The sequence below is a fragment of the Ornithorhynchus anatinus genome, chromosome 8 (genome assembly GCF_004115215.2).
Source record: "Ornithorhynchus anatinus isolate Pmale09 chromosome 8, mOrnAna1.pri.v4, whole genome shotgun sequence".
Classification (NCBI taxonomy): domain Eukaryota; kingdom Metazoa; phylum Chordata; class Mammalia; order Monotremata; family Ornithorhynchidae; genus Ornithorhynchus; species Ornithorhynchus anatinus.
In genome coordinates this window covers 7,569,436-7,582,555 of record NC_041735.1, presented here as the reverse complement: position 1 = coordinate 7,582,555, position 13,120 = coordinate 7,569,436, and the positions used below count along the sequence as shown (strand labels likewise).

At 44.2% G+C, this 13,120-nt stretch overlaps 1 protein-coding gene across 6 annotated transcripts in view; it reads right to left on the bottom strand.

Moving 5' to 3' along the window:
• STAU1 (staufen double-stranded RNA binding protein 1) overlaps nucleotides 1–11,583 on the bottom strand; it is a 51,737-nt gene extending 40,154 nt beyond the window's left edge. For 4 of the 6 annotated variants that reach the window (XM_029070408.1, XM_029070410.1, XM_029070411.1 and 1 more), the window contains exons 1-2: nucleotides 11,406–11,494; nucleotides 565–634 (exon numbers count right to left, since the gene is read on the bottom strand). The gene's annotated coding sequence lies outside the window, so the exon portion shown is untranslated. Of the gene's footprint in view, nucleotides 1–564; nucleotides 635–11,405 lie in introns of all 6 variants that reach the window. The other 2 variants (XM_029070413.2, XM_029070409.2) reach the window with 2 other exon arrangements.
• Nucleotides 11,584–13,120: the final 1,537 nt, after the last annotated feature.

Sequence of the window (13,120 nt, the reverse complement as noted above, 5' to 3'; positions counted from 1 at the left end):
TGACTTCAAAGACTTGGAAAGCAGGCACTGGATGCACTGTTGTTAATCAGTGCACGATCTTTAGAAAAGAGAGAGATTACCAAAGCGCTTCTTAAGTTATTATGTAGATTCCTGCCACACTATTTCCTTTTGCCTTGCAGTGATGAATAATGAGGTTTGATTCATAATCTTACCTCGGGAAAAATATAACATTAAGTCTGTCCTACCGGTTTTAAAAACCAGCTTAGAGCCAGCATTTTGTGAAATCGAAGTAGTCCGGGGAAGCGTATTTCTGAGACCGACTTGACCAAGATGCTCGTTAAGCAAATCATACTTAATTACAATTCCAGTGGTCAAGACAATGTTTTTATGCCAAAAGTAGGCACTACTGTTTGGACATTTTAGTCACCAGTTTTCCATATAATTGCTTTTGAATTCAATTCAAAAGACTAAATACTAACTCGGAAACTTACAGGCTAATCAATTAGTGCAATTCTTCTAATAAACTATGTACTGCCACTGTCAGAATTAGAAGTCGTTCGGTTTTAGAAAACGAGTGCTTTAGAATAAATAAATTTCCAGTACCTTGAAAAGGTGGTGATCCACGGAAAACGCAGTTTTGCTTTCACTTCTAAGATGTTATGTGTAGAGAATCCTAGCAAGAAAAATGCAAAATTAATGTCTGGAGAGAGGTGGGGGGGCTAGGAGGGGGTTCTTATAACTTTTCTAAGGGCAAGACTATACTCTCAAACTTTTGGGAAGGAAATCGGGGCTCAGTCAAAATATACTGTCTCTGTAAAAGAATTAACTGTTTGGAAACTTTGTAACTAGCCCTCTAAAAACTGAAAAAGAAATGCTAGTTCTCAGTCCTTTAGAGGCTTCCTATATTTTATTCTCAGCTCTATGATGGGGGAGTTGTAGATATCTGGAAATACCATTTGAAAGAATTACATGTTTTCCCAGATGACCTATAACAGCCATCAGTAACTTCCATCACACCTGCCAGAGAGGGTCACCGTGCATCGGTGTCATGAGGGCAGTGAATGTGTCTGTTGTAAGTGCTTTGCATACAGTAAGCACTCAATAAATATGAATGAATGAATGAGGCAACGAGCATGGGAGAGGTGGGACCACCATACATAGATATAATTAGCTCTACTGAGACAGTATGGAAGATAGGGTTGTCCTTCATATGTGGAAAGAGACACCGCTGGCTGTGAAATTCACCTTGGGTGCATCTGTGGACTAGAAAGGCCAGACTGTAAGCCAGTTGTGGGCAAGAATTGTGTCTGTTTTTTGTTATATTGTCCTCTCCCAAGTGCTTAGTACAGTGCTCTGCACACAGTAAGCACACAATGAATTTGATTGAATAAATGAATGAATGAGGGGGCCAGTCACACTGTGCACTCACAAAGACTGTCCCTTGTTGTGTTTTCGGGCATTTACCTAGGGAGGTTGTAACCTGGGGAAAGGCATCAAAGAGTATTGGTTGTAACTTGGGATACGTCTGCATATAGGGTAGTCCTTCATGCTCAAAAATGCTGCCACTGGTGGAAAACTTTACCTACGAGTGACTGGAAATTCCCAGTCCCAACTGTACTGTGCACACAAAGTACTAAATGCTTGGGAAAGTCTGAATCTTTGTAGAAATGTTATTTTTTTTTTTTTACGAGCTTAGCAAAGTGCTCTGCACACATTGCGGGCTCTACAAAATACTACTGACTGATTTTTCTTCATTCTTGTCTCTAGACTGTAAACTTGAGGACAGGGAACGTGTCAGTTTTGTTATACTGCATTCTCCCAAGTGCACTGTACAGTGCTTTGCACACGGTAAGCGCTCAATAAATACGATTGAATGAATAGGGGCGTATACGTTTATGACGGTGACAAAGTGCTTTTGCTTCTGGGGCATCAGATGGTCACTCAACATGCCTTCCAAATCTGCCCCCAAGTTTATTAGTTATTGCCTGATTGCAAACCCAATTCCTCATAGTCGTCGTTCTGGAAAGGAAAGGTCTCTCTGAAAAGTTTATACAGCATCTATTTCAGAGACAACTGCCAACAGCCTACTCTCACTTAGGGCTGTAATGTTAATTTCTTACCTGGCTAGCTCATGCCCTCATATAGGACAATGACCTACATATGCTCGTATAGCCATTCATATAGGACAATAACTGTTTCTATCATTACGTAATGTCCTGACAACCCATGAGGCGAAGATTATTTTTTTACTCTCTCTTTTTGGTTCATCAGTCATGGTGAACAGGTGAGCCCAATTTAGCAATTTTTAGGATCACCTTGATCAGTTCTATTTAGGGAGCATAGTGCATCTAAACGGGGCCGCTTACACCTCTGGAGTGCTGCCACAAGATGCTTCTATCCCACGACGGGCATGGCCCGTAAAATGGCCATAATTCCTCAAAAATGTGCAAGTTGTCATGAATGGCTATATTGTGGGGTATGTTTCCCCATGATTTGCATGTTATAAATTGGGACCTGCACTGAACTGCCCAATATTATGAAATTCATTGACATGCAAAATTCTGTAAAATTAATCATTAAACTATTATTCTCTATCAAATTCAAAGCAGAACTGCACAACAAATACAAAACTGTAATATGATTACTGGTCTTTGCAGGAGGCTACAGAGGTAGGAGCTTGGAAATACAATTACTGAACTTAATGAACTGAAAGGCACTAGTTCAAAGTTTCTATAACAATCAGAACATGAAAAAAAAATCAAAAAAACTGGAATTGGATTACCAGAAATGAATGTAACAGAAAGAGCTCTGAAGAGAAGACGTTTTCAGCCTACAACCCAAGGGACATGATAAAGATTTCATTGTCCAATTTTCCATCTAGGTAAATCTCTTTTTTTCTTTTCATATAGCAAGTTAGCAACAAATGTGATTTCTAACCTGGAGATGTTGTCTCTATTATTTACAATTTTTAATATAATTCCTCTCAACATTCTCATTTCTGCTTTGCCTCAACAGTAATGTGACATCCCAGTCCATTTTGCCTGAATGATTTCAGAAATGAGCTCAAGCTCCTTGTTTGTAACATATTTGCACTCGTATTTTTTTCAAATTTACTATCAAAAAGAGACAGCTTATTTTCCTAGCAACATCCAGCCAATCACAAAGACACCGAAGCAAATGGCGAAGTAGATTCTCTCAGAGATGGTCCACTGCTTTCCCTGATAGAATCTGAACAAGTCGCATCGACGCATTCGCGTTCGGCCTGGGCACTATAAATGTCATCATCTTTCTTAGGGGGAAAGGGGCTAGCTCAGTAGCTCGAAGCAGAAGCACAATAGGGATGGTTCACCCGGGCACTTCCTGCATCGGGAAAGGACTGGTGGGGGTTTGGGGGGAGGAAATTCATAAATGACAGGTGATTTTAATCTGTAGCAAAATCTAGCCACATAAAAGTCAAAGAGATGAGAGATAGAAGTAATAGTAATAGAATGCCATTTATTGAGGGCCCGCTGCTTGTAATGCACTGCACTAAATACTTGCAAAGTGCAAATGATGCATTCCCTGTCCTCAAGGATTTTATGCTCTAATGGGGGAGAAATAAGTAAAAGAATTTACAGAGTAATGAGACTTTAATTGAATATACAATTGAATGAATTCCTATACCTAAGTATTGAGGATACATAGATGTGCGTAAGTGCTAGAGATGGATGGGTTAATAACAGTAATTATAATAATAACAAATCGCGTTTGTTGCGCTTAACTGTTCCAGCCACTGCACTAAGCGCTGGAGTAGATGCGAAGCAATCAGTTCGGACCCAGTCCCTGTCCCACGTAGGGCTCGCAGTCTAAGTAGGAGGGAGAACGAGTACTAAATTCCCATTTTACAGATGAGGATACTGAGGCAAAGAAAAGTTAAGTCTCTTGTCCAAGGTCACACACAGCAGACATGTGGTGGAACCAGAATTAGAACTCAAATTCTCTGACTCCCAGGCCTGCGCGCTTTCCACTAGGACGCACTGTTTCTCTACGTGACTCTGGCATACTGGAAATTAATCAAGGAAGGTGAGCTAGAGGAGATCCTCTCTTGGTGGGGGGTTGGGGAGGGCAAAGCAGAAACAACTTAAACAGTATTATCATCTCAATTCAAAATCATTACAGAAACATTTCTAATACCCTTCTATCATGTCATTCTACAACATGCAAACCAATCCAGTTTGCTTCTGAAGGCTAAACACAGATTAAAACCTCATTTACTACACCACTAAAACCCTACAAAGACATTTCATGTCGAATTTCATTTTCTTCTTTTAAATATCAGTAAAGGTATAACTGTCATACATAGGGAACAACTAAGGAAGCGCTTCTCAATCTTCCATCAAAGAAAGTTAGAAAGAAATGGCTGACTTGGCAACTGAGCGCACAGAATATTGGATTTAAAATTCCATTCCATTAAACCAAAAGAGGGTGGCAGTGAAAGCATTACAAAGATAGAAGGGGGAAAAACTGGAACTAAATGAAGTTCATGAATAGCAAGGAAGAACAGAGAGCAATCAGCCTTATGGATTGAAAAGCTGAAAGGGTTTCATTTCTAGAGAGGAGGTTCACTCCGCAGCACAGGAGCAGACCTAACGAACTATATTTAAGCCATCTCGTCTTAGAAGGCACCCTGTAATATTGAGTTTAAAAAGCCCGCCCTTAAAATACATTCCAGAGAGCTGATTCAAAGGATAATTGGTTCTCATCGCAACGAGTACTTCAAAGCCATCCTAAAAGCAAAACAAAATGACTGAAACAGCATAACATAACCCAAGACCATCAAAAATGGGTGAACGTTTAGGTTTCCTGTAGGCTACTACTCAGTTTGTTAGATTTGCAACTGATCACAGAAATACCTCTATCAAATCGGCATGCTGTTTAAGTTGGAGCTGAACAGTCTAGGAAGGTAACCGATGTACCCTTGCCTTAATTTTTTAAATGTTAGTGTAAAAAAAAACCCAAAGAATTAAATTGGTATAATACCACAGAATCGTAATTAAAGCATGGAAAGTCTTGTTTCGGCTTTCGAAAAAGAAAAAAAGGACTTCAAGAGGCCTTCGGTGTTTAATGTCAGAACCAAAATATATTGAGCTTCAAAATTTGATCCTTACATAAAAATCTGCACTGCAATGCATAAGCCTCATGATGTATGGACATACAGTTTTGAAAGTTAACTAAAAAGAAAATATGACAATTTGAAAGTCTAAGGGATTTGCTAAAAGAGACAACTAAAGACAGTGGATTTTTGAGTGTTCATGTCTCCAGATTGCCAAAAAGAAGCATACGCCACAACTTCTCCATTTCAACAGGGTTTCCTAGCTTTTGCAGTCTGACAGTGGATAAAACTAGCTTCTAGGATAAATATGGCTTTAGTAAGACAAACCATTACTTTACAAGTGTTATTATTTAAAATCTACAGACACCATATTTTTCTATAAAATTAAGTGTCTCAATTACTTAGATTGAAGACCACACAAAGATAGATATATACATAAAAATCTCTAGGTAACTAATAGTTTAACTGGTTGTAAATACTCATCATAATGAGTTTTCCATATCAATTTTTTTTTAAAAAAAACAACTCTTAAGAGTAGCAACCCGAACATGAGACTTTCAGGACCGATACAAGAGCACTGTAAAAATGTGGTCTTTGGGGGATTTTCTTTTTTCACTTTCATGCTATTCATTAATATGAGGTTTTGGGAAAAAGAATTTCACATTATCTCAGTTTTGGGAGTTCCACTGTTTACAAAATTAAAACTTACTTTATAACAACAAAATTTTTGGCTCAGAGTATTAATTTACCAGGCTGGCATCTACTGATCCATCCTGCTGAATTACTTAATGATATACTGTATATACATTTTTTTCTTTCATAGGACTTCCTTGAAAAATGGCTTGAGCAGTGTGTGATTTGCATGTGAGGATAAATTTATAACCCACTCTGAACTTCTACAGTATTTCACGGCTGTGAGGCCATACAAACATTAATCTAGCCTCATAACACCTCAGGGCAGAAGATTAAATTTTATTTTAGGGGAGGTTAAGTGCAAACACCAAGGGCTATTAAGTAATTTGCAAATCAACTCAATAGAAAAAACTGGGGAAAATAAAAATCATCTACATTGTCCACTGTGACTAGGCTCAACTTATTAAATCAAGTACCACATAAAGCCGATTTCAGTTAAAAATTAACCTTAGTAACTAGCCCGACATCTCCAATAGCTGAACCCACAGTTTGTGATTTCATCTTTTTTGGACTAGCCCCAGTACTATAACCTGAACTATGATTAAAGTTTTATTTAAAGAGAAGCTCGAGAGGATTTTATACCAGAGCTGTTTCATCTTAAAAGGCCCTCTGCCTCTTGAAAATGTCTAAAAGCCCCGTAGTAGAATTCCTATCCACTATCCCAGTACATATATATATATATATTATTCTCAGTATGATGCCAACCTTTTCCATAATCTTGGCAACCAATTCCAAAAACCCACTCATAGATCTCCTAGCTATTTAAAAATCAATGGGCAGGGTTTCAAATATCCAGATTCAATAGTTGTGATCACCTCACCAGACCTACTACATGGGAAGCAGTGTAGCTCAGTGGCAAAAGCCTGGAGTTAGGAGTCAGAGGATCATGGGTTCTAATCCCGGCTCTGCCGCTTGTCAGCTGTGTGACTTTGGGCAAGTCACTTTACTTCTCTGGACCTCAGTTACCTCATCTGTAAAATGGGGATGGAGACTGTGAGCCCCACGTGGGGCAACCTGATTACCCTATATTCCCTCCCCCCCCAGTGCTTAGAACAGTGCTTGGCACAGAACAAGGGCTTAAATGCCATCATTATTATTATTTATTATTATATGATAGCTAATGCCAGAACGGTGACCTAATGTGGGACCCCAGGGTAAGAACAGTAACATGGCCTCCGGCCTTTACTTCTTATTTGTGGGTGGGATGGGAGGGGTTTTCATCAGATTTCTGATTTTTCTGTTGCTGTTGTTCAAAGTACATCAGAGACTTACTACATCAAAGGATAGAATGGGGCATAGTAATTCAACAGACAAAATAAAAATTCACCTTTCTTCTTTGTGTCTGCTAAATGTTAGCATTTTAGCATACGGACACCCTGACTGCCAAAGCCACAGTCTAGGTCATGTTTTCAATCAGTCGTATTTATTGGGCGCTTACCGTCTGCAGAGCACTGTACTAAGCCCTTGGAAAGTACCATTTCAGCAATAGAGAGATAATCCCTGCCCACAACTGTTGGCTAATCATTGCACCAAGAATGCCACGGGCACTTTAATCAATTCACTGTAAAGTGTTAAATAAAGTCCTCCAATTCCTAGTTATTTTGTAACTTGGAAAAAACCCTGAGAGGCAAATATGCTTCTTAGCTGAAGCCTATATAATAGCCAAATTTCTTCCCAAGGTCTAGTCACAGGTTACAAGATTATGCTTAGAAAGACTTACACAACCCTATCAGACAGCTGTGAACAATTTTCAAAGAAAAATATACTTTGCGTTCCAGCCTAAAGTTTTAAATTAGGTTTAAATCCAAGCCCCTCATTTTCACCTTTTTGATTAATCCATTAATGTACACAATCTCCACCGATACCACTCGACTAAAACAAAAATAAAGGTAGTAAAGAGGACTGTGTCTGTTTCCTCCCCAAGATAAACTAAAAGATATTTTTCCCCTAAACACATTTAATTATAACACTATCAGAAACATTAGCCATCCCAATTTAAATTTACGAACTTGACGTAAGCCAAACAAAGGAAAACAGGAACTTGACACCTACGGTTATTCTGGTGGTCTCTTCTCTCCTCCCAATAAAGCCAATTTCACAACTGCTAAATTAACTGCCAGAAACCATGGACTCTACGGATCTCCACAAAAGTTGCTTTACTCTGTGGCAACAACATTCTTTACTTCTTTTTTAACCTGAAATTGCATCACAGTGCTTGCACACCTACTTAGAAAAAAACTACTTCATTATGACCTATTAACGGTAGTTTAAACTTTGACACAAAAATCAGTTCCCATACAAAAGAGGGAGCAACAGGTGCCTAGCAGACAAGAGATAAATGTCTATTTCATTTTCCACTACAAACAAAATACTATCTGCTCTTTATTATATGCACCCCAAAAGGCAACAGGAATTGTTGTGCCATCACCTGAACAAAATTAGAATCAAGATCTAATCCTGCCTCAGTCTCCCTTCAACTCAGCTTGATTTCCTCATCCATAAAGAGGGAACAAACAACAATTCTTCCCACCTTAGGCTGAGGTGAGAACTAATTAACATTGGGAAAGTGCCTAGTGAAAGGTATTATTAACTGTATTATTCGGTCCAATGGAAATCTTGTGGCGGGGATATAGCCTAGCCAATTACTTTGGGGCAATTTGGAAAAAACACACATTATGCTGAATTCTCTTGCGCATTTCAAAGGGGACTTTGAATTCTGTAATCATTTCCTCACAGACAGGTAAATTTACAGTCCCCTAGACTGTAAGCTCCTCGTAGGCAGGGCATGTGTCTGCTTACTGTTGTACGGTTCTCTCCCAAGCGCTTAGTACAGTGCTCTGCACACAGTATGCACTCAATGAATACGACTGAATGAATGAAATTGGGGGTTTTTATTTTAGTTTTCAATCCAGGAACGTAGCTGTAAACTAAAAATGTCAAGGGCGACAATTTCTTCCATCCTGCGCACTGGTAAAGGAGGAGCTCCGCTGTTTAGTAGCACGTGCTACGCGCCATGTCTAGCACCATTTCCAACTGTCCTTCGGCCCAAATTCTTCCCGAAGTCTCTACTCTAAAAGAATCGGCTCATTCTCGATGGCCGGCTGCAGACGTGTCTGAAAACCATGCCCTGCCCTTAGTTCCAAAGAAACTCCTTCCGCACCGATAAACCTGCCAGTCTTCATACTTTACCTTTCCACCCGACCACCCCAAATGCCTCCTCCTACCTCGATTCATTTCAGAAAGGAGTAATTTATATTTTCACAGCGCCTTGACTCCCAAAAGGTCCACGGGCAGCTTCAAGACTGTTACTTTCTCACTCCAAACTGGTTAGAAACAGAAGGTGGTGAGAGGAGTAGCCAACAAAGAGATACAATTGCAACCCTTCCAAAAGGCAGAAGACATAATAATAATGCTGGTGCTTGTTATGCGCTTACTAGGTGCCAAGCACTGTTAGATACAAGGTAATTAAGTTGTCCCACATGGGGCTCACAGATTTAATCCCCATTTTCCAGGTGAGGAAACTGAGGCACAGAGAAGTGACTTGCCCAAGGTCACACAACAGACAAGTGGCGGAGCCGGGACTAGAACCCATGATCGCGCGGACTCCCAAGCCCGGGCTCTTTCCACTAAGCCACGATGCTTAAATACCATTATTATGATTATTATTATCCCACCTGGGGCTCACAGTCTTAATCCCCATTTCACAGACGGGGCAACAGGCCCAGAGAAGTGAAGTGACTTGACCAAAGTCACCCAGCTGACAAGTGGTGGATCGGGAATTACTCCCAAACCAGTCCTCTTCCCACTAAGCCAGGCTGCTTCTCCCAAACTGGACTGAAACACACCTCCAGCCTCAGAGAAGGGAACCTCGTCCGGCGCCGCCCGACGCAAACAGTATCGCAACAGGGACAAAAGTGGGGAAGTAAAAGCGAGATTTAAAGACAATGTCTGCGGTTGAGACTAGAGGGTGCAGAGAAGGCAATCTGGAGGGAGACAAGAATAAAAGAATGCAAAATAGTGGCGGGAGGGAGGGCACTGATGTCAAGAGGACACTGATGGAGATGGGCTGCACCTCGAATAAACCAGGGTTCATTCATTCGTCTTTATGGAGCCCTTACTGTGTGCGGAGCACTGTACTGAGCGCTTGGAGGGTCCAATTGGGCAACAAAGAGGGACAATTTCCGCCCAACGACAGGTTCACGGCCTCTATTTATTGCCATTGTTCTTGTCTGTCTGTCTCCCCCGATTAGACCGTAAGCCCCTCAAACGGCAGGGATTGTCTCTATCTGTTGCCGACCTGTTCATTCCAAGCGCTTAGTCCAGTGCTCTGCACATAGTAAGCGCTCAATAAATACTATCGAATGAATGAATAAAAAGCAGCAGCGTGGCTCGGTGGAAAGAGCCCGGGCTTGGGAGTCTAGAGGTCATGGGTTCGAATCCCGGCTCCGCCACTTGTCAGCTGGGTGGCTGTGGGCAAGTCACTTCACTTCTCTGGGCCTCAGTGACCTCATCTGTAAAATGGGGTTTGCCTGTGCGCCTCACGCGGGACAACCCGATGACCCTGTATCTCCCCCGGCGCTTAGAACAGTGCTCTGCACAGAGGAAGCGCTTAACAAATACCAACCTTATTATTGTTATTAAAAAAGGGGGGGGGGGACAAGACAACCAAACAAGTAGCCGGGCCTCAACGGACTGCATGGACGTGCAACTGCAACAGGCCCTGCTGGAGGTTCAGGAGGACAATCCAAACATAAACGCTGCGCCTGGAGGTTCAGGAAGGCAATCAACACATAAAGAGAAGCCCAGGGACCACCTGATGACCCTGTCATCTCCCCCGGCGCTTAGAACAGTGCTCTGCACATAGTAGGCGCTTCACCACTACCCACATTATTATTATAAACGCTGAGCTGCGGAGTTTTGCTGTCTTTCCCCCCCCACTCCCCCTTCCAGCCCGTCGCTGGGCAGACACCGTCCCTAGATGGTGCCGAGCTGCGCCTTCCGAACGCTTAGCACAGAGTGAGCGTTCCCTAAATTCATTCGCTCTTGCAGGGCGCTGTACTAAGCGCTTTGGGGGGGGGGGGGGAAACGCATTAAGCGCCCCATAAAGGCGACCGAATAAATGAAAAATGAGGCCCGGGGGACGAAAGATGGAGGAGGAATCGTCTTTCCGTGATTACAGAGTGAAAATGTGTGTTGCGGGGCGGGAGAAAAAACAAATGTAGAGGTGCCCTCGGGGAAGGGGGGGAGGGGGCATCCCGGCCCCCAGCTTTTCATTCCGGCCCTCCCTCTGTGCGGAGCACTGCGCTCAGCGCTCGGATCGGACGACGGGGCCCCCGAGAACGCCCCTCCCTGCCTGCCAACGGGTTCGCCATCTGAACAATCCGGCCGCCCCGGGAATCGCCCCGGCCTCGGTTCGCCGGCGGTGTGCGAAGCGCTGCTCGAAGCGTTGGATAAAGGCAGAAGCGGGCCCGCCATTCCCCCAGGGAGGAGGCCGGACCGCCCCCCCGCCATTTCTCCGAAAGGGGGGGGGGGGGCGGGGGAGTATTAGCGATCGATCGATCGGTGTGAGGGGGGGAGGGGAGCGGCCGGTCCTTGCCCCTCCCCCCCCTCCCTCCCTCCCTCCCCCGGCCTCGCCCCTCAGGCCGCCCGCCCGGCTCACCTGGCTCCCGGGCGGCTCCCGCTTGGAGACGGGTGGGCGGCGAGGGTGCGGAGGGTCCGGGGGCGGAGCGGGGGCGAGGGGAAGGGAAGGGGCAGGGAGGGAAGGTGAGGGGGGAACGGGGCCGGGCGGCGCCCACGGCCCGAGCGCTGAGGAGAAGCAGCCGCTCCGGCGCCCGCAGACAGGCAGGAAGTGACGCCAGCGGGGAGCGGCCCCCACCCCCTCCGCCGCCCCCGCCCAGAACTACAACTCCCGGCAGGCCCCGCACCCACGCCGGAAGCGCCGGCACGTTCGCGCTGGGGACTCTGGGATATGGAGTCTCCGAGGGCGGCGCGGGCCTCGGCCACCGACGCATGCGCGATGGTGGGGGGGGTGGGGGGGCCGGTCCTTCTAATAATAATCGTGTTGGTAGTTGGTAAGCGCTTCTCTAATAATAGTGTTGGTATTTGTTAAGCGCCTACTATGGGCGGAGCACTGTTCTAAGCGCAGGGGGAGATGCAGGGTCATCAGGTTGTCCCCCGTGGGGCTCACAGTCTTCATCCCCATTTTAATAATGATCATGTTGGTATTTGTTAATAAGTGCTTACTATGTGCAGAGCACTGTTCTAAGCGCTGGGGGAGATCCAGGGTCATCAGGTTGTCCCCCGTGGGGCTCACAGACTTGATCCCCATTTTAATAATGATCATGTTGGTATTTGTTAATAAGTGCTTACTATGTGCAGAGCACTGTTCTAAGCGCTGGGGGAGATCCAGGGTCATCAGGTTGTCCCCCGTGGGGCTCACAGACTTGATCCCCATTTTAATAATGATCATGTTGGTATTTGTTAATAAGTGCTTACTATGTGCAGAGCACTGTTCTAAGCGCTGGGGGAGATCCAGGGTCATCAGGTGGTCCCCCCTGGGGCTCACAGTCTTCATCCCCATTTTAATAATGATCATGTTGGTACTTGTTAAGCGCTTCCTATGGGCAGAGCACTGTTCTAAGCGCTGGGGGAGATCCAGGGTCATTAGGTGGTCCCACGTTCATTCATTCAATCGTATTTATTGAGCTCCAGCTATGTGCAGAGCGCTGGACTAAGCGCTTGGAATGGACAAATCGGTAACAGATAGAGACGGGCTTACAGTCTAATCATGTTGGTATTTGTTCAGCGCTTACTATGGGCAGAGCACTGTTCTAAGCGCTGGGGGAGATCCAGGGGCATCAGGTTATCCCACGTGGGGCTCACAGTCTTCATCCCCATTTTAATAATAATCATGTTGGTATTTGTTAATAAGCGCTTACTATGGGCAGAGCACTGTTCTAAGCGCTGGGGGAGATCCAAGGTCATCAGGTTGTCCCACGTTCATTCATTCAATAGTATTTATTGACCGCTTGCTATGTGCAGAGCACTGGACTAAGCGCTTGGAATGAATTGTACATCGCCTTGATTCTATTTAGTTGCCATTGTTTTTACGAGATGTTCTTCCCCTTGACGCTGTTTAGTGCCATTGTTCTTGTCTGTCCGTCTCCCCCGATTAGACTGTAAGCCCGTCAAACGGCAGGGACTGTCTCTATCTGTTGCCGACTTGTTCATCCCAAGCGCTTAGTACAGTGCTCTGCACATAGTAAGCGCTCAATAAATACTATTGAATGAATGGACAAATCGGTAACAAATAGAGACAGTCCCTGCCGTTTGACGGGCTTACAGTCTAATCATGTTGGTATTTGTTAAGCGCTT